Source organism: Bos mutus, chromosome 15 (assembly GCF_027580195.1).
Source record: "Bos mutus isolate GX-2022 chromosome 15, NWIPB_WYAK_1.1, whole genome shotgun sequence".
Classification (NCBI taxonomy): domain Eukaryota; kingdom Metazoa; phylum Chordata; class Mammalia; order Artiodactyla; family Bovidae; genus Bos; species Bos mutus.
Window position 1 is genome coordinate 10774148 of NC_091631.1, and position 21270 is coordinate 10795417.

Below are 21270 nucleotides of genomic sequence, written 5' to 3' on the forward strand. Positions count from 1 at the left end.
TACTATAATGTTTACAGGAACATAAATAGATAAATTAAACCCAATAAATTGAGTACATGAATAGCAGTATGCTTAAGATGGGGACTTCTGGGAGGGGAAGGTGACTCTACATTTAACATTTTAAGAAACTGTCAAATTTTTTCCAAAATGTCTATACCATTTTACATTCTCATCTGCAATATATGAGGGTTATAGTTTCTCCACAATCTTGACATTTTTTTATCTATCTTTTTTTATGATAGCATTTTAGTGGGCATCAAGTTATATCACATTGTAGTTAATATCTGCATTCTCTAATGTCATGATGCTGAGACTTTTTGAATGCTTCCTGGCTCTTTGTGTGCCTTCATTGATGAAATCTTTATTCAAATCTATTGTCCATTTTTTAATTGGGTAATTTGGGTTCTAAGTTTTAAGATTTTTTTCACTTACAAATCTTTTATTGGATGGGGAATTTACATATATTTCCTGCCAATCTATGGCCTGTCTTTTCATTCTCTTGATTATCTCTTTTGAAGTACAGAAGTTATTAATTTTGATAACCTCTGCTTTGTGCATTTTTTTTTCTTATGTTGTGCTCTTGTCATATCTAAGAAATCTTTACTTTAACCCAAAGATACGTGGATCTGCTCCTACATTTAGTTTTAGGAGTTTTAGAGTTTTAGCACTTATATTTTGCTCTGATTCATTTTTATTTAATGCTTGTATATAATTTGAATAAAGGTTTAAATTCATCTTGTGAATGTGGATATCCAGTTGTACGAACAGGACTTGTGGTAATAACTATTTTCCCTATTAAATTGCCTTAGCACCTTTATCACAAATCAGTTGACCATAAATGTAAAGATTTATTTCTGAATAAATAAACTCTTTTCCAGTGACCTATGTCTATCCTAATGCAAGTACCACACTACTTTGATTTCCATAGTGTTGCAGTAAGTTTTGAAACCAGAAAGTGCAAGTCCTCCGATTTAGTTCAATTTTTAAAGATTATTTTGGCCATTCTTTGATGCTGTTTTGGAGGACATTGTCTTATTTCTTAGGCAATGGAAAGTCATTGCTTGTATATAGATTTTCATCTCTGTCAAGCTGTAAACTTCTTTAGAGAAGGGAGTTTGACTTACTCATTGCTGTCTACATAGCACCTGGCACATTGTTTAGCCTCAAATATTTTGTTGAAACCATATGTATATTATGCACATTATGTAAGGTGACATTATGACTGCTCAGTATAATTATTTCATATAAGGTGAGGAGATTGGATAGACTGCTTTAGGAAGAGCAATAGATCAGGAAATGGAAACCCTGATTTCAGTCCTTGACTTATGATAGACCAGTATTTGACCTTGAGAAAGTGAGGAGCTCTTCTGAGTCACAGTTTCCACATCTATGAAGGTGAAGTTAGTGCTAATTGTTTTCCAGGATATCTTCTGGCTCCCAAAATCTTTTTTCTTAAGTGACTCCTTCACATTATTTATTTAGCCCACACCACACAGCATGTGGGATCCTTAATTCTCCAACCAGGTGTTGAACCCATGCATCCTGCAGTGGAAACACGGAGTCTTAACCACTAGACCACCAGGGAAATCCCTGGCTCTAAAATTATTTGTTCGTGTAAGGTAGCTCTATCCTTCTTAGGAAAAGTTACATTTTACTGAATGATTTCTGTGGGACAGGTAGTACAATAAAAGGATAAAAGAAATGTAAAGGATGAGCTGTGTTTTCAGGGAACTTGTAATTTAGATCAGGTTGTAGGATATACAGATTTAAAAGAATGCTTTATTTTCAACGTTCATAAACATCATTATTATAGAATATTATACCTTCTTTTCTTTTATGCCTTAACTTTGATATGAACGGTTTCCTTTTGCCCTGTCATTCAGGTATGAAGTGCAACTGTGTAGAATTCCAGTTATACCTGGCTAATCACCAACATCTTCATTTTAATGCATTTTGAGTTTTGTTATTACTCAAGCTTTGTGGATCAAGCATAGGGATTTAGTTACATTTACAGTCTTTGTTCCTCTGCTTTAGCTTATGTGACAGAATAATTATCTCATATGCCATATTCGAGATTCGGGGAATGAGAACAGGGTTGTTTAAATGCAGTAAGTGAATTCCCTCTGCCCTTTGGTCAGAGACATCACATGAAATCTAAGAATGTTAGAAGAAGAGAGAAATGGGATGAATAACCCAAATATAGTAGCTTATTTCAGAGATCATTTACTATTACAGCAACCACGGCAACCACTTCTCAAATATCCCTTAGTAGGGAGCTCAAATATCATGGTTTGTTTTATGATTTTTTTCATTGCATATAAAAGTGGTAGTTGAGCCACACAGTCCTGGGGTTTGTTAGAGACAACACATTTTTCTAAGAGTTTTGGTACAGCATCAGAAATTAGTTACTTTTTAACGAATTTTGAAAAATTAACCTCAGTGGGAGTTATTTAATTTTTCTTCTTTCAAAAAGTTATTCTTCTGTGGGTATTCAGCCACAAGGCAACAGAACTGGAGAGTTTAATTGACTAGAAACACAAGTTACAGCAATGAATCAATCTGTATTACCCATGAAGGATAAAATGCAATAAGTGGCATAAATATTTCATATTCAAACTTCTTCAGAAGCAACCTTAATGATAGTTATAAATGTTTCTTCTTTCTATAAGGGAGAGAGTGAGAGCAATACCTAAATTGCCTTTTCAGTGAAGAGAAATTTGGTATATTTAATTCAATTTATAGGTTTTACCCTAAGGGTTTTACACCACTACCAGGCCTTTTATTAAATTTATTACTTAGGTCACTAGGGTACATGCAAAAATTTACAATCTGTTTTATGCTATACTCACAGAAAGTTATTTGATGTAGATATTTAGTACTGAAATGTTTATTCCCAGAATGTGAGTCTGAGAGTTTCAGGAATGGATTTCAATATCTTTTGTACAAGTTAGTAATTTTTCAGAAAGCAAGCCGTCTGATCTATGCTATTATTTGTAAGTTAATGAATCTTTTATCCATAAAAAGAGGCATCAGAGACTTCCAGATGCCAGTGATTTTAAAATTGAAGAAAACCAAAGATATCTGAGATATCTGACCAATGGGAGGAGAATTGAAAAACAATCAGTAACCACAGGGATTTTCTCTAGGACTTCTGAGCACAAAATTTATAAAGTGAAATCCCTTCATTGCTGTGACCTGTTCTTCTAGAGTAGAGACTTGGGATTTGAGAGTAAAGTGCAAAGCAGAGAAGCAGCTTATATGAGTGTGCCTCTCTAAATCAAGACTTACTTTCTTCACCTTCCTCCTCACTTCTAGAGCCTCTGTGCTATCAGAAATGTTGGGGAAACCACAGCTCTAGTAGCTTATGACAGAGAGGAGTATTTACATAAGTGGAGGGCGTAGTGGCACAAACAGGGAAGCAGAGATGGGTAGGGTTAGATTATAGATATGCAAACATCTTGAGGATAGAAAACTAGGCGGGCTCAGACTTCTGATGTCCATCCATGTAAACAGTGCTGTGAGGCAAGGTCATGGCTGGTTCATGCAGTGCCTTGGTGTGATTAAGAAAATGAGTCCTTCATTTAAAAACTACCTTTTGAAAATTGTTGAAGTGAGACAGCTTGTAGCCATCTGCAAGAAAAGTATCATAAATTCCTGATGTTTAAGAAATAAATCACCACACAATTGCACTCATTTCACATGCTAGCAAAGTAATGCTCAAAATTCTCCAAGCCAGGCTTCAACAGTACATGAACCGAGAACTTCCAGATGTTCAAGCTGGATTTAGAAAAGACAGAGGAACCAGAGATCAAATTGCCAACATCTGTTGGATCATAGAAAAAGAAGAGAATTCCAGGAAAACATCTACTTCTGCTTCATAGACTACACCAAAACCTTTGACTGTGTGGATTACAATGAACAGTGGAAAATTCTTCAGGAGATGGGAATACCAGACCACCTGACCTGCCTTCTGAGAAACCTGTATGCAGGTCAGCAATCAACAATTGGAACTGGACATAGAACAACAGACTGGTTCCAAATTGGGAAAAAGAGTATGCCAAGGCTGTATATTGTCACCCTGCTTATTTAAATTATATGCAGAGTACATCATGCGAAACGTGGGGCTGGTTGAAGCACAAGCTGGAATCAAGATTTCTGGGAGAAATATTAATAACCTCAGATATGCAGATGACACCCCTCTTACGGCAGAAGGTGAAGAGGAACTAAAGAACCACTTGATGAAGGTGAAAGAGGAAAATGAAAAAGCTTTCTTAAAACTCAACATTCAGAAAACTAAGATCATGGCATCTGGTCCTATCACTTTATGGCAAATAGATGGGGAAACAATGGAAACAGTGAAAGACTTTATTTTTTTGGGCTCCTAAATCACTGCAGATGGTGACTGCAGCCATGAAATTAAAAGATGCTTGCTCTTTGGAAGAAAAGCTATGACTAACCTAGACAGCTTATTAAAAAGCAGAAACACTACTTTGCCGACAAAGGGCTGTCAAGTCAGAGCTACGGTTTTTTTCCAGTAGTCATGTATGGATGTGAGAGTTGGCCCAAAGAGAAGTCTGAGAGTTGAAGAATTAATTCTTTTGAACTATGGTGTTGGAGAAGACTCTTGAGAGTCACTTGGACAGCAAGGGGATCCAACCAGTCAATCCTAAAGGAAATCAATCCTTAATATTCATTGAAAGAACTGATGTTGAAGCTAAGTTCCAGTACTTTGGTCACCTGATGGGAAGAACTGACTCTTGGAAAAGACCCTAATGCTGGGAAAGATTGAAGGCAGGACGAGAAGGGGCCAACAAGACAAAATGGTTAGATGGCATCACCGACTCAGTGGACGTGTGTTTGAGCAAGCTCTGGGAGATGATGAAGGACAGGGAAGCTGGAGTACTGCAGTTCATGGCGTCACAAAGAGTTGGAGACGACTGAGGGATTGAGCAATAGCAACAAAAAGAATAAATTACATTTCTTTAGAGTTTGGTAAAATTGTTCCTGATAATCTCTTAGAATGGGATGGAGAATGGCAGGCTTGGTTTCAAATATTTTACCAGATGATATTGGAAATTCCATGATGGTAGTTCCACAGGTATTCATATTCTGGAGGGCCCTTCAGGGTGATACTTATTATTCTCAGTTTAGAATGGCAGCCCTATCTTGGGAGCTCCCTCAAACCTTACATAGTAGTACACTGTCCCTATCATGGTGGTGGGATGGCTGCCATAATCAGTAGATACAGTAAGACTATGGTAACATTTCTGTCTAATCCAGCTTTAAGTCCTTAGTTTCTGTAAGGAACTCATCATGCTGACACAACCTGGCACCTGTGGGATGGAACAGAGGTATTCAAAGTGGAATCCCCCATTAGGACTAAAACAGAGATCTTCTAGTATATTTTCAGTCAGGGTTTCCTTCCAGTTGCCAAGTTCTGGTTTTCCCAGTGGCCTTTAGTCTTCTTGAGTATTTCTTGATATGCTCAGTCAAGTTGGGTGAACAGCTGTTACTGTCCTACTCCTGGAACATGACAAATGAGCATCTGGGTCTCTCTGTACTTTCGGGACCTTCAGGAATCTTCTGAGAAGGTCTGTGCGGTGGCTCAGCCACTTGAGAATCTGCCCTGTCCCTTATGAAGAAACACAAAGCCTCAGTGAGAAGGAAATTGGGGCTCGCCTTACTCTAAGCCACTTGCTATTTTGTGTTCACTCTCTTTTCATGCCGTTGAAAAGCATATAAGCTATTAGAATAAAAATATCCTGTAAATAGTAATCATGCTCCATCAAATGTATTCCTGCAGCAGCCAAGTTGATCTTTACATGTACCAATTAGAATACCTCATTCTTGATAAAATCTTTTAGCCGCTTCCCTTTGTTCTTTGAATAGAGTCAAAATTCCATACAGCTTACAGGGCCTTGTCTGGATGCTACAACATTGTTCTTACACCCCACCCCAGCCCTTCCCCCAGCACCCACCCCCAAGCCATTACATTCACAGTATATCCCAGCTAAGAAAACTCTCCAGTCCACTTAGTTCCCTCCTCCACCCTTTTATTCTGTCTTCTCTTTCTTCCTCCCTGTCTCCTTTTCTGTTTCCCTTAAAAAAAAAAAAAAAAAAGTTCATTATTAACACAATGGGACACTGACGCTATTGCCACTGATGAAACAAATGATGTTGGAGAAAAGTGTGTCATCTCAAAGATTACCCCCAGAATGCTACTCATTTTCGTCCCATCCGTTGCTGCTGATTAAAGTCTGACTGATGACTTGTCTCCTGGCCTCTCTGATTGGATTGATGTTCTTGTATCCACTTTAGATTACTTCATGCTTATTTGTTGTGTATGTACTTTTTTTCTCCTTTGAAATAAATAAATAATATCAATATTTAGTGGTCCTTGAATCACATTATCATCCTTGACCTAAGCAGCTTGGGGTAATAAGGTAAAGGACCATAAAATGGGAAAGAATAGTAATCATCTAATTTTTGAAAAAATAGAATTCTGTACTTTGCATATTCATCAAGCTAGTGTACCCTGGATATAGCATATGGTCAATTAGAATTGATTTGAGTGACCACTGGAACACTAATTCCATGAAGTCAATACCATATTTTAGTAAAATATTAATACCATATTTTATTAATCTCAGACATGACTTAGTGACTAAACCACCACCACCTGTACTTAGGAGACTGTCATTAAATATTGAGTAAGCAAGCATGTACATAGTGAGTAACAATATAACATAGAGGGAATCAACATATGTGTTTGGTTTTTAAGAGCAAACATTAATTGCTGTCCTCTTCTCACTCCGAGGTCTGAAATGGTTGAAAAATCAGATATAGGAGTCAGATAGGTAAAAACTAAATATCAATTCAGTTCAGTTCAGTCGCTCAGTCGTGTCGGACGCTTTGCGACACCATGAATCGCAGCACGCCAGGCCTCCCTGTCCATCACCATCTCCCGGAGTTCACTCAAATATCAAGTTCCATGCTAATAAAACTAGTTCTGAGAATATTTCTTGACCTGCACTCAATGTCTGATTTCCCAATATGAACTCTACACCCCTGAATGAAAAGGCTTGAGTAGTCTGTTAGGGATATGACTATATAATCTCCTTTCCAACCCAACTCCTATTTCTACTCCAGGTCTGGGGACAGGCTCTGCCTCTGTAGGAGAGAAAGTGTTAAATAAACTTGTGGGAAGACAGGTCCACCTGAATATAAAAGCCCAGTGTACAGAGCTGCAGGGGCCTTGTGCTTTTTCTCTCTCTCATCATCAGCTAAGTCATTCCTCCTCTCAGGGATAAGAGGTCTGGTGAAAGAAATTTTATGTATTCCTTTCCATCTAGGAAATGCTTTCTTCTTTATGAAAACACAAGAAGTAGGCATTCAGTACTCACATTTTTTTTTCTCTTCAATAGTAGGATAAAAAGGCAACCTGAAACTTCTTAATGGACTTAGGGGAAGATATTAGAGAAAGGTCAAAGTTGTATTTTAAGGCTATGAAACTCAGCCTTTAAGCTTTAGATGAATTACACTGAAGAAAATAAGAGCCATTCATCACAAACTCTATAATTGTTTGTGGCATTTTTTAAACTTATTGTCTTCAATAAATATCTACTGAATATCTACTATGTACTAGTTGCCATTGGAGGTAAGAGGGATGGACCTTTAAACAAGAGAGAAATACATCTTGACCTTGTACTGACCTTGTATTCCAATGTAGAAAAGAGAAAATCAAGAGAAAAGCAGAAAAAATATATATACTATAAAGTAAATAGTGAAAAGTACATTAAGTACTGAAGAAACATGAAGTAGGGTAAGAAGTTAAGGAATTGTAAGAAATATGGATGTGAGGGTTGAACCATAAAGTAGGCTGAACACTGAAGATTTGATGCTTCTGAATTGTGGTGCTGGAGAAGAGTCCCTTGGACTGCAAGGAGATCCGACCAGTCAATTCTAAAAGAAATCAGTCCTGAATACTCATTGGAAGGACTGATGCTGAACCCAAAGTCCAATATTTTGGCCACCTAAGAACAAGAAGCAGGTAGCTATTAACATGGGATCATTGAAGAAGGAGTCTCTGAGAATGTTGTATTTGTGTAGGAACCAAAATGAAAGGAGAAAGCCAAAAAAGCAAAGTTTCAGTCAGAGCTAACAGCATGTACAGAGGTCCTAATGCAGAAACAAGCTGTGAGGGGAATGTGGCTAATTTGGAACAAATAATAGGTTCTTTTGAAACAGGAGAAGAGTAAGGTCTGGTACCTCGAATTTTAAAACAAATAAGCAAAAAGGTTTTTGTTTTTTTTTCCCCTGAAAGTAGTGGAAAACCAGTAAAAATTTAGAGCATAAGAATAAAGTGATCAAATGTTCGTCGCAGCACTGTTTATAATAGCCAGGACATGGAAGCAACCTAGATGCCCATCAGCAGATGAATGGATAAGAAAGCTATGGTACATATACACAATGGAGTATTACTCAGCCATTAAAAAGAATACATTTGAATCAGTTCTAATGAGGTGGATGAAACTGGAGCCTATTATACAGAGTGAAGTAAGCCAGAAGGAAAAACATAAATACAGTATACTAATGCATATATATGGAATTTAGAAAGATGATAACAATAACCCAGTGTACGAGACAGCAAAAGAGACACTGATGTATGGAACAGTCTTATGGACTCTGTGGGAGAGGGAGAGGGTGGGAAGATTTGGGAGAAGGGCATTGAAACATGTAAAATATCATGTAAGAAACGAGTTGCCAGTCCAGGTTCGATGCACGATACTGGATGCTTGGGGCTAGTGCACTGGGACGACCCAGAGGGGTGGTATGGGGAAGGAGGAGGGAGGAGGGTTCAGGATGGGGAACACATGTATACCTGTGGCGGATTCATTTTGATATTTGGCAAAACTAATACAATTATGGAAAGTTTAAAAATAAAATAAAATTAGAAGAAAAAAAAAGACATCACTGGATGGTTGCAGTGAGATGTCATATCAATGCTAAATTGGAAGCAGCAAGACTCCATTAAGATAACTATCTGTGGGTAAAGTAAGAGGACTGTAATAAAGAAGCATTTGTGGATAGCGTGGTCATATGGCATGTTACTCAAGGGACATGGTGTTTTTCAGGAGAATATGTAGAGAACTCATCTGAAAGTGCTGCTGAAGAGCAAGAAGTACACATATTCTACCTTCAAGTATTTAGAATGAATGAAAGTGAAAAGAGAGAAAGAGAAAAAAGAAGGAAATGAGAAAAGACAAAGAGTAAAAGAGGGAAGAAGGAAAGAAAGAAAGGAAAGAAAGCTTGTGTGATCATCATCATAAATATTATGGAATTTTGATTGATTCACAAGCCATGGCTGCAGGTCGGACTCATTCTCCAAACAAAGTAATAAAGTATTACCTCTTAGAGTTACATTCAGGTGTATTGCTGATGAGGAAAAATCAGTGTAAGTGTTAGATCTTCCTCTGGCTACCTATATGAGTTTTGGATAAACCTCTTAAGCATCCTTCCCTGTGAAAGATGGATGGGAAAATGAAGAACAGAGATGTACAGGATTTGATTGAGATGAAGTGGTTTTGCAGAGCTGATTACATACTCCAAAGGCATTTGGATAAATAAATAATAATCACTGTTATTAACAGATTGCCCCTATAGATATGTGCATACACGACAGTGACATAATACCACTACTAATCACTGTTTACTCAGACACATGCTATGCTTCAGAAACTGACAAAATACTTTCCATATATGAATATATTTGGTGTGTATCAAAAATTTCACAGAGACGTCCAGCCACACTTTGTTCTAGAATGGAAAGAATATCTTTGTAGTGATTTTCATGCTAGAACAAAATGTATTTCATTGTTGCAAGCATGTGACATGAGGCATCTCAGCATCATTCTGATGGTGTGCTCTGATCACTGCTTTACTAATTATAGGTCTGGCTGTCAGCATGTTCAATAATTTTGTCGTTAGACTAAGCAGCAGGATGCTAGGCTGAGTTTTGCATAAAAACAACACTGGACACTATACTCGATTAGGAACGTGAGGGATTCCTTCAGCACTGACAGGCTCAGTCAATTCGAGGCAGCGTCACACTTGCCCCTCTTCCAACTGTTATCCCTCAATGAATCTCGGAGTGCAGTCACTCTAGAGAATGATCAAAATGACTCTCTGGATTCAGAGATGCCATACCATAACCTCTTAGAGAAATTAGCCCGGATGAGATGCAAATCGTTCACCCTATAAGTATTTGTTGAGCGCCCTGTCAGTATGCAATGGTGATTGAGCATCCTGGCACAGACCACTGACCAGGTACCGTCAGGAGCTCCCAGAGAATAAATAATAGTAACCTGGAGTTGAAAGCTTTTTTGCTCATGGGTTGCTTCCTCTGGGACTCATTCTTTTTGAACACCTCAGACCACTATGAGAACAGACAGCAGTGTTTGAGTGTGCTCAGATGTATGTTTTGAAATAAAAGATCCTTATCATAAAGTTAGTTAGGTTGAGCCACATAAAAATGGCAACATCCACAGTTTTTAATCGATAAAAATTGTAAATATTTTTGTGAGTCAACCTAATAGTACATTTTCATTGAGGAAAAAGAGAAACATTTGAAAGAACTGAAGATGGAGAAAATATTTATAATCCTAGCATGCAGAGGCTTATATTATAATTATATTTGCATATTTCATCCTGACTTTATTTTCTGCATTTAATACAGTTTTGATATTTCATTGGTAATGGTGTATCTCACTCATTTATTACTCCTTGATTTCAAATTTTGGCTAACAGCTTTCCAGCTCTGAGAGACTGTGTACATTACTAAGCTCGTCTGGAAATGAAACTGAATAGATATATAGTTCATAGGACATTTACAGGACCTAAAAAGATAATACTTTGAATGTGCTTAGGGCATGCCTAGGATCTGGACAATGTTCAGAAAATGTTAACTATTAGTCGTAAAATGGAACAAATATATACATGTTATTACAAACTCTTAAAGTCCTCTTTAGTGGCTACGTGATATAATAACTCATTATATGAATGTTTCTGTTTATGACACTCTTATTGCAGGACAAATAGTTTTTTCCCCAAGTTTTGCTCAAACAGTATCTAATTACACTTTCTCGTTTATTGAGAATAACAATGGGACTAGTGCATTGCACACAAATGAGATACAACTTGTAAGAATGTCCCTAAGGCATTCAGCTTCTTTCCATTCCAAAAAAATGGGAAACATGAGTTTTTGAATTAGAAATTCTCTGGATTCAAATTCTGTCTGCCCCTTACTGTCTGGGTGTCATTAGGGCAGTTGTTTAACCCTGTGAACCCCAAGCAAGTTGCTCACTGTTTGGTATTAGTGTTTAGCCCATAATACAAGTTATTCTCCTTACTGTTAATGCCAGAGGGACATTTGTAAGAGTCCCTGTCTTCCATTTAGTGGTTTTCGTTTGCTTAAATTAAACGTATCAATAGGACTAGACTTCATCTCCTGCCTGTATAATAATGTTGTTAGTTCTCCTGATTGGAAGGTTAACCAGTATGCCATCTCAACTCTCAACTGTCACCAACCTAAAATGGTCCTTAGCAATAGCTGGACACCATATAGTCTATTCTTTCTTGTGTTTCAGTGTGAATAGTTGACGTGTTTCTCACTAAGTGGCAGGTGTCCCTGGCGGAGTGGCTGCAGTGGTCAGTAGTAGAAAAGTTCACCTGGGTTAAGTTTCCTCTATACCCTTGAGAGGTGATATTTCTTAGCTATTGTTTGATAACTACTAAGCATGTAAAAGTTAAATTTATGTTTGTTTGTCTAATTTAAAACAGAAATGTATATAAGGAAATTTGAAAGAGACAAGTAAGTTGGTTAGCATCACCGAGTCGATGGACATGAGTCTGCCTAAGCTCTGGGAGCTGGTGATGGACAGGGAAGCCTCGCGTGCTCCAGTCTATGGGGTCATAAAGAGTCGGACATGCCAGAGCGACTGAACTGAACTGAATTGAATAATAGAAAGCAACAAAATAAAACACATAAGTCCTTCCCTTGCACCAGAAATGAAGGCTATGAGACGTGTGCACCTTCATGGATAATTCTTCCAGATGGTGTTCATTTCTCTCTCTGTCCCTCCCTATTTGCCTCCCTCCCTCTTATATCATGCACATTCAATGTATTCTTCTGTCACCCTTCATATTATGCACATTCTTCTTACACTAGATTCTTACTTGACATTATATAGCAAATATCTTCCCAAGCCAATTCTTTTGTGAATGATTAACTGTTTATTAATCAGTTAACTAAGTGGTCTTGCATATACTTAAAGTATCCCTTTTAATGGCTAAAATCTATTTCTTTAAATAAAGGTAGCAGAAAAGCTCCTATTATTGGACATCTAGCCTATCAATGAAAACATTTTGTTTGGAATATCAACATTCAGTTCTTACAGTTAAATGTTGTTTCCAGTCATCTTATTAATTGCAAATATTATACCTACTTTTATAGTGTTTATGTTTTCAAGGGATCACTTTTAAATGTATAAAGTTTATTGCATGACTGTTATTAGTCATATTTCTGAAAAATAGAGGTATATAATTTCTTTCAGTATCCTTTTGATTTTGATGAAACACCTGTTGTTGTTTTAACATAATTTGCAGTCAATTCAGATGATGGATGAATAAAACATTAGTAGTTTACAAGACATACCTAAAAATCTATGACCCAAACATTGTAAGTCACATGTCAGGTATACAACTGGGGATATTCAGTGCTGTGTTAAGAAAAGGGAACTTTAAATCGACTGACTCCAGGCCAGACTTCTTTATAAAAACACACCAATGTTTTTTAATCATTATAGATTTAACAATCTGAAATGCACTTATGTTTGAATAGAAGATTGCTTGAACAATGATCCTCAGAAAACTGGCCTTTACATTACCTGGGATTAATGGTCAGCTCCTCAGTTAATGTCCTGAGTTTTCTAGACCAAGGAAAAAATCATCTGTAGTCTTACTCATCAGCCATTAACTGGAGTAATGATGGATTGTGAAAGCATCATTGCTGCTCTGACAATAATTGGTACTTTTAAGAGTTGTCTTGCTTGTTTTATTTTTCTTGATTGTTTACTTTAGGTGACTCATCAAGTGGCCGTTTGGAAGAATGTCTTGTTTTTTATCTCCATAATTATCAAATGTCATTTATTAGGACATAAACATATAAACCCACACATTTAGATTCTTGTGTAAAGAGAGAAAACCAGAAACTATGTGAACTCTATACTGACTGGTTCTAGGATATAATTATTCTTTGTTTGTGTGGATTCCAAAAATATTTTCTGAGCCAGTATTAAATTCCAACAATAAGGTGGGATTTTATGTCCAGCATATGGATGGTTGTATAACTACTTTCAAATATGTTTGTGTGTTAGAGATGTTTTCTTAGGGAGCTAGATTGTAACACATAGCTTGAGAAACATGAATGCCTTAAATAGTTTCCTGTGTTTTGTTATTTTAAATCCAAAAGAGATAAGAAAGAAGTTGGTTTCTTATCTAGACTCTTCTCTAATCAATTCCTGAAACAAAGATTCATTAGTATTGGAGACAATCTCTATTTTATTAATAGTCTCTTTCTTGGTTTAGCTTGAGTCATAGTGCGTTTTTTCCTCTTATCTATTTCCTGCTCTGACCTATGTAAATTATTGCTTCTTTAGACTTTGGGAAAAAGAAGGGAAAAAATTATCAGTGCTCTCTTTAAAGTCACTGTTTAACTGTATTTTTCCTTTTATTTTCCTCCTCAAATCTTCAACTTGGTGATGAAGTATGGTTCTTGAGCCAAATTTTAATCTAAAAGTAATTATACTGCTTCAGTATCCTGTAAGGGGCTTCCCCGGTGGCTCAGCAGTAAAGAATCCACGTGCAGTTCAGGAGCCACAGGAGACAGGGGTTCAATCTCTAGGTCAGGATGATCCCCTGGAGGAGGGCATGGCAACCCACTCCAGTACTCTTGTCTGGAGAATCCCATGGACAGAGGAGCCTGGCGGGCTACAGTCCATGGGGTCGCGATGAGTCAGATGCGACTGAAAAAGCTTGACACACGTGGACACGGGATCCTGTAAACTATTTTCATTCTCCCAAAGAGGCCACTTGGTGGTTGTGATGAGGCAGATGGTTTAGTACTAGGTATTGTCACTGACTGTGAGAGAGACGAATGACAACTACCATTATTATTATTCTCCAATTTTTAGATAAAGAAACAAAAATCATAATTATTTAACTATTTGCTTTAGACTCATGCCTGAGTCAGCTCAAAGTTTTGATATTTACTTACTAGAAGAACTCGATCAAATTACTTGTCTGGGGTTCTGTGTACTTGTCACCAAAGGATAACAGGATATATATATCTCACAGGTTTCTATAGAGATGAAAAGAAATAATGTTGGAAAAGCATACATAACAATACCTATGTGGTTGGTGTTAATACCCCAGATCACATTTATTATTAGTTTCTGGGAAGGGACTGCAAAGTTAAACTCATTCAATAAGACTTCCCTTGCAGTTTAGTCAGTAAAGAATCTGCCTGCAATGCAGGAGACCCGGGTTTGATTTCTAGATCCAGAAGATCTCTTGGAGAAGGAAATGGCAACCCACTCCAGTATTCTTGCCTGGAGAATCCCATGGACAGAGGATCCTGGCAAGCTGCAGACTATGGGGTTCCAAGAGTTGGACATGACTGAGTGACTAAGCACAATCAGAGAACTCATTCATTCATCATGGAAGCTCTATGAAGGAAAACAGTGTACCATGAGTATTCTGCGACATAACAAAATGCTTGTAGGCCTGGTGATTTAAATTCATGGGAATTTTCAATAACTGATGAACGAAGTGTAATTATAATTAGACTGTGAGAGTAATTAAGGTAAATTTGGTTACACGAATGATTGTTTTCTCCTATATTCTTCTGCTTCTTATGTAATTAACTTTTTTCTTTTAGATAATGAGATAATGTCTCCCAATTTCTTTGTTCCATTAATATGCCTAACAGTACTAGGATATAAGTGCCCGTTACATAATTATAATAAAGTGCCTTTAAAGGGTTTCTCTGGACCACAGATAGGCTTCTCTGGTGGCTTAGATGTAAAGAATCTGCCTGCAATGCGGGAGATCTGGGTTCGATCCCTGAGTTGCGAAGTTCCCCCTGGAGAAGGGAATGCCTACCCATTCCAGTATTCTTGCCTGGAGAATTCCATGGACAGAGGAGTCTGGGAGTCTGTAGTCCATGGGGTCACAAAGAGTCGTTCAAAACTGAGAGACTAACACTTTCAAACACTGAGCCACAGATACGCTGTATGAAGAGGGGAATCAACAGAGACCTGAGACTGATCACCTTAGAAAGGCTTATTTGTGAAGTTGACCCTTATCTGGTGCCTAAACTTGGATTTGGGGAGAAGAACCACCATTCTAAAAATTGAGAGTGGCTCCCTACAATTATCTGAACAAACAATGCGGTGTATGCTAAACACCTGCTTTCTTAGTCAGGTCCAGTGAAAACCTGGGGCATCAAGGCTCTAGTGAGCCTCCCTGGTAAATGGTATTTCACATGAGTTGTCAGAATTCATTTCTAGAGGAATTAAGCATATGCTGGGAGAGGACTCTTGGAAGCTTGTCCCTCATTCCTTCTGGATTTGGCTCCATGTGCTTTTGACTTTGCTGATTTTGCTTTGCATCTTTTCACTGTAATAAATCATGAATATAGCTATATGCTGAGTCCTGTTAGTCTTCTTAGCAAATCACTGAACCTGGCAGTGGTCTTAGGAACCCCTGTCACACCCTAGTTCAAGAATTGCCAAGCTTTCTATATCTGCTCATCCCCAGCATCCCTAAGCAGTGCATTTGCCAGGCAATGGCAAACCTTCAGAGCCTAAAAAGGAGGATAGGAGTAGACTGAGATTGGGTGGAGAGAGTGGGCTATATGATAAAAATGTCAGAGAACATAAGTTGTGAGGTGGAGGGGATAATTAGAGACAAAAGAAAGGAACCAGTTGAAAAATAACACAAAGGAAGCCAGATTAATATTTCTTTAAATTCAAAAACCCTGCGTTTTACTTTGCTGCTCCTGTTTGGTCACTAAGTCATGTCTAACTCTGCAATCCCATGGACTGCAGCCCACAAATCTCCTCTATCCATAGATTTCCCCAGTCAAGAATACTGGAGTGGCTTGCCATTTATTTCTCCAGCGGATCTTCCCAACCCAGGGATCGAACCCACAACTCCTGCTTGGCAGAATTCTTTACCACCATTCTAAGCCACATGGGAAGCCCCCTGTTTTACTTTGTAAAGGTAGAACTATTAAAGTCTCAATGGGTTTGCTGTTAGAATTAGACGTATTTATCTATCTTATGGGATTATGTATGGCTGTTCCATCATCTCCTTCAGTTACTCTTAGGAGTTCTTGACTAGCACAAAGAAACACCAGTAATGGAGAAAAATTATCACTTAATATTAGAGACTGTGACAAATAGGAGAACTGATGATTATTTCCAATGCTTTCCAATTACTAAGCAAGATACAAGAGAAGTAGAGTTCAATGGAGTGGATGGCTCAATGTTAGGAATTCATGCCTGGTAAAGTCTCCTCTGTAAGAAGAGATATATTCTCAAAATAAGTTGTTTCACAAAGGGCTTCCAAGAGACTTCCAATAAAAAGTCAAATATTCACATTCAGTTTGGACCTATTTAAAAATTAGAATACTAAAGAAAGGATTTTGGTATAAGTAGATCGTATGGATGTTTTCAAAATAGCTGGAGTATTTTGACATTATCCTGCTCACCTGCAGCACTACAAATATACTGTTAAAATTATAGTGTGGTTATAGGTTCAGTCATTTTGCTCAGTTCAGTTCAGTTGCTCAAGCGTGTCCGACTCTTTGTGACCCCATGGACTGCAGCACACCTCCCCGTCCATCACCAACTTCCAGAGCTTGCTCAAACTCATGCCCATCGAGTTAGTGATGCCATCCAACCTCTCATCCTCTGTCATCCCTTCTCCTCCTGCCTTCAATCTTTCCCAGCTTCAGGGTCTTTTCAAATGAGTCAGTTCTTTGCATCAGGTGGCCAAAGTATTGGAGTTTCAGCTTCAGAATCAGTCCTTCCAATGAATATTCAGGACTGATTTCCTTTAGAGTTGACTGGTTGGATATCCTTGCAGTCGAAGGAACTCTCCAGAGTCTTCTCCAACATCACAGTTCAAAGGCATCAATTCTTTGGCATTCAGCTTTCTTTATAGTCCAACTCACATCCATACATGACTACCGGAAAGACCATAGCCTGACTAGATGGACCTTTGTTGGCAAAGTAATGTCTCTGTCTTTTAATGTGCTATCTAGGTTGGTCATAGCTTTTCTTCCAAGTAGCAAATGTCTTAATTTTTTTATTTGCTGGAGATTTCAAATAACAGTGACTTAAAATATAGTCTATCTTTGATCTTACATAATATTGTAGGCCAGGCAGGGCTGAGCCCATGATGTCAGGAGCTCAGATTCTTTCTGTCTTGTTCTGTCTTCCTTAGGGCATTGCCATCTATAGATAATTGAAGATGGCCTATCACTTCACACACATTCTTGCCAGCAGAAAAAAGAAGGATAAATCTTTTCAATTTAAGAACTTTGCCTAGAGGTTGCACATTTCATTTTTCTCCCATCACTTTCTGTGGTCTTAGACTCATGGTCATACATATCCTAGCCTGCAAGAGAAGCTGGAATATGCCTTTTTCTTTTATTTTGTATCTGCTGGAAGCCCAGATATCCCACTAAAAATTGGAATTTTATTACTATAAAGGAAAATAAGTGTTTTGGGGGGCAACCATCATTTATTTATGTCTATCCCTTTAGACATCTAAATATTTGAGTTCACTATCTGACTCCTTTACCATTCTAACCCACTCGCCCTCTCTTCTAATAAAAAAAAATCCCAAACTCTCATCTGGGATATCTGATCTTATAAATCTTTCTTCATATTTATGAATGTGATTTAGATCTTGTTGATTAGATCTGGGGAGAAGAAGCAAGAGAGAGTTCCCACTGTCCGTTCAGTGGCTGTATGGATGTAGAACATTCATTTCACAGATGCAGACTGCAGGAGATAGAGCATAGATTCGGAGTATATATCAGTAGCTGCAGTTTACGGAATTGCGGCAGCTTCCCTGGCTGTGGTTGCTCTATGAGTGTGGAATCTTTCCAATATAAGCTGCCTCCAACGATGGCAGCAATCGTGTGGTTTAGAAGCTAGCAGCTATTGTGGGAGCTTTTCAAGTTCACAGCGTCTGATAATTAAAGGTCCAGATTCTGTGTTCTGGCTTTAGTAGTAAATTCTTAAAGCATAAACTGGTATATTTTTTCACTTTTCTGATGAGCCATTCAACATGCTGTAATAACTCATTTCTAAGTAAACTAGCTAGTGTGAACTTTGTTTTTGGCAACTGAATTCTTCTGACAACTTAGTAGATCCATCAAATAAATAAGTCACCTTGCTTATTTGTTCATTAAGTATGAACAAAATATGAAATACCCTCAAGCAACTTTTAGTCTAGTAGCCAAATAGCTAATATTTACTGACAATTTGCCATGTGCCAGACGTCTAAGAGTTTTCCATTGCTGCTGCTGCTGCTGCTAAGTCGCTTCAGTCATGTCCGACTCTGTGCGACCCCAGAGACGGCAGCCCACCAGGCTCCCCTGTCCCTGGGATTCTCCAGGCAAGAACACTGGAGTGAGTTGCCATTTCCTTCTCCAATGCATGAAAGTGAAAGTGAAGATATTTAATGCCAATAACCATCTATGAATTAGGAATAAATATATCCTTATTCTGTACATGAGAAAACTGAGTTTTTCAGATTTTCAGATGTTAAATAGATATATATATATATATATATATATAAACATAAATTGTATCCAGTCCATATAGAATTGGAAATCATATGATCTGTCTTAACGATTATAGCACTGGGAAGAAATTTATTAAAATCATCCTTTTGTTAATGTTTAATCACTAAGTCCTGTCCAACTCTTTGCAACCCCATGGTCTGCAGCACGCCAGGCTTCACTCTCCTTTACTGTCTCAGAGTTTGCTCAAATTCACATCCCTCCTGGAGGAGGGAATGGAAAATCACTCCAGTATTCTTGCCCTGAGAATACCACGAACATGAACAGTATAAAATCATCATTACACATCTATTAAATTAGTTGCAATTTTGATAAGAATGATGAAGGAGAGGTACGTTATGTCAGGATGATGTAGAAAAAGTTGAAAGATGGATCAGAACCATTGGCATATTAATGGTGCCCTAGTAGGTTCTATAGGGGATGGTAATCTTTGAATTACATTTGCATATTTACAGAATCACTCTGACTGCTGAGTAGAAAATGGTTCAAAGTGTGAATATGTACAGATGTTCAGAGACAAGGCAGCTGGATATTTCACAAGTAGAACTGGTAAAGTTTGGGTGTTAGCTATGACTATGGGAGTGGAGCAGAATGCAAAAATGTGACTTGTATTTGGGAGGTAGAATGAAGAAACTGTGAAAATTGATGTAATAATGGAAATGAGAGGAGAAAACTAGTGCAGGGTGATGTCCAGATTTCTGATTTGAAAAAGTAATTAGATGATGATGCCAGTAATTCCATATTCACGGACTATGGTTGCAACCTTTGAATATTGCAATGACAGAGTAATAGTAAACAAGTAGAAATGTACTATGAATTTGGTTAGCAATGCCCAGCCCTAAAATCTGCATGCAACATTTTTCTGAACAAACAGTGTTAGTGAGTCCACAATATCAATCAAAAAAGACTGATCTCTATTTCCCTACAGACTTAATCTTGTTTGACTTTATTTCATACATCACCAGGGATCAAAATTTAAGAGTAATCTTCTTTTTTTTTTTTTTCCTTCTTTTAACATTTAAATCCTTATAAAGTTATTCTTTTGTGGGGGGGCTAGGATTCAGAATAGCAGCTTTTAGCTGCTTTGAACTATATTCCTTTTGTCTTAAAAACAGATTCTGAGGCCACAGATAGTCAACAGTCCTGCCAAAAAGCATAAAGAAATTTTAAACTCCTTTCAGTTCATATACACTGAGGAAACCAGAATTGAAAGAGACACGTGTACCCCAATGTTCATCGCAGCACTGCTTATAATAGCCAGGACATGGAAGCAACCTAGATGTCCATCAGAAGATGAATGGATAAGAAAGCTGTGTTACATATACACAATGGAGTATTACTCAACCGTTAAAAAGAACACATTTGAATCAGTTCTAATGAGGTGGATGAGACTGGAGTCTATTATACAGAGTGAAGTAAGCCAGAAAGAAAAACACCAATACAGTATACTAACGCATATATATGTAATTTAGAAAGATGGTAACAATAACCCTGTATGCGAGACAGCAAAAGAGACACTGATGTATAGAACAGTCTTTTGGACTCTGTGGGAGAGGGAGAGGGTGGGAAGATTTGGGAGAATGGCATTGAAACATGTATAATATCATATATGAAATGAGTCACCAGCCCAGGTTTGATGCATGATACTGGATGCTTGGGGCTGGTGCACTGGGACGACCCAGAGGGATGGTATGGGGAGGGAGGAGGGTTCGGGATGGGGAACACAGGTATACCTGTGGTGGATTCATTTTGATATATGGCAAAACCAATACAATATTGTAAAGTTAAAAATAAAATAAAATAAAATTTAAAAAAGAAAACTAAAAAAAAAAAAAAAAGTTACAGTATACAATTACTCTCATTGTCAAACTAAATATTTCAAATCACTAAGAAGCCAATTAAAATAAAGCTGGCTTTTTATCATTTAAATTGAGGCAACACTATGTAAAGGGTGGCCTGTGATTTTTAAGAATTTAAGTTCTGAAACTTATACAGTAATTCTTTACCATATTTTTTCACCAAATAGTCTCACAACTTAAAAGTGTTTGTTAAGTGGACAAACTCTTTTTAGATATTAACATCTTAATTTTACTGTTTGGTTATCAGTAACACAGTAGCCCTTGATGGAATGTTAATGAACACAATGATATTTTATCATACTATAGTAATATAATTTCAACCAAAGAAAATGACTTTGAAATTTTATTTAATGAATGCAGACTTACCATGGGTCTTTTGTCCTTTAAAATACTGAAAACCAGGCATAGTATCTCAATGTGCATGTATGTCATTTGACATATTGAAAATATGATTGAAATACTATTTTCGTTATT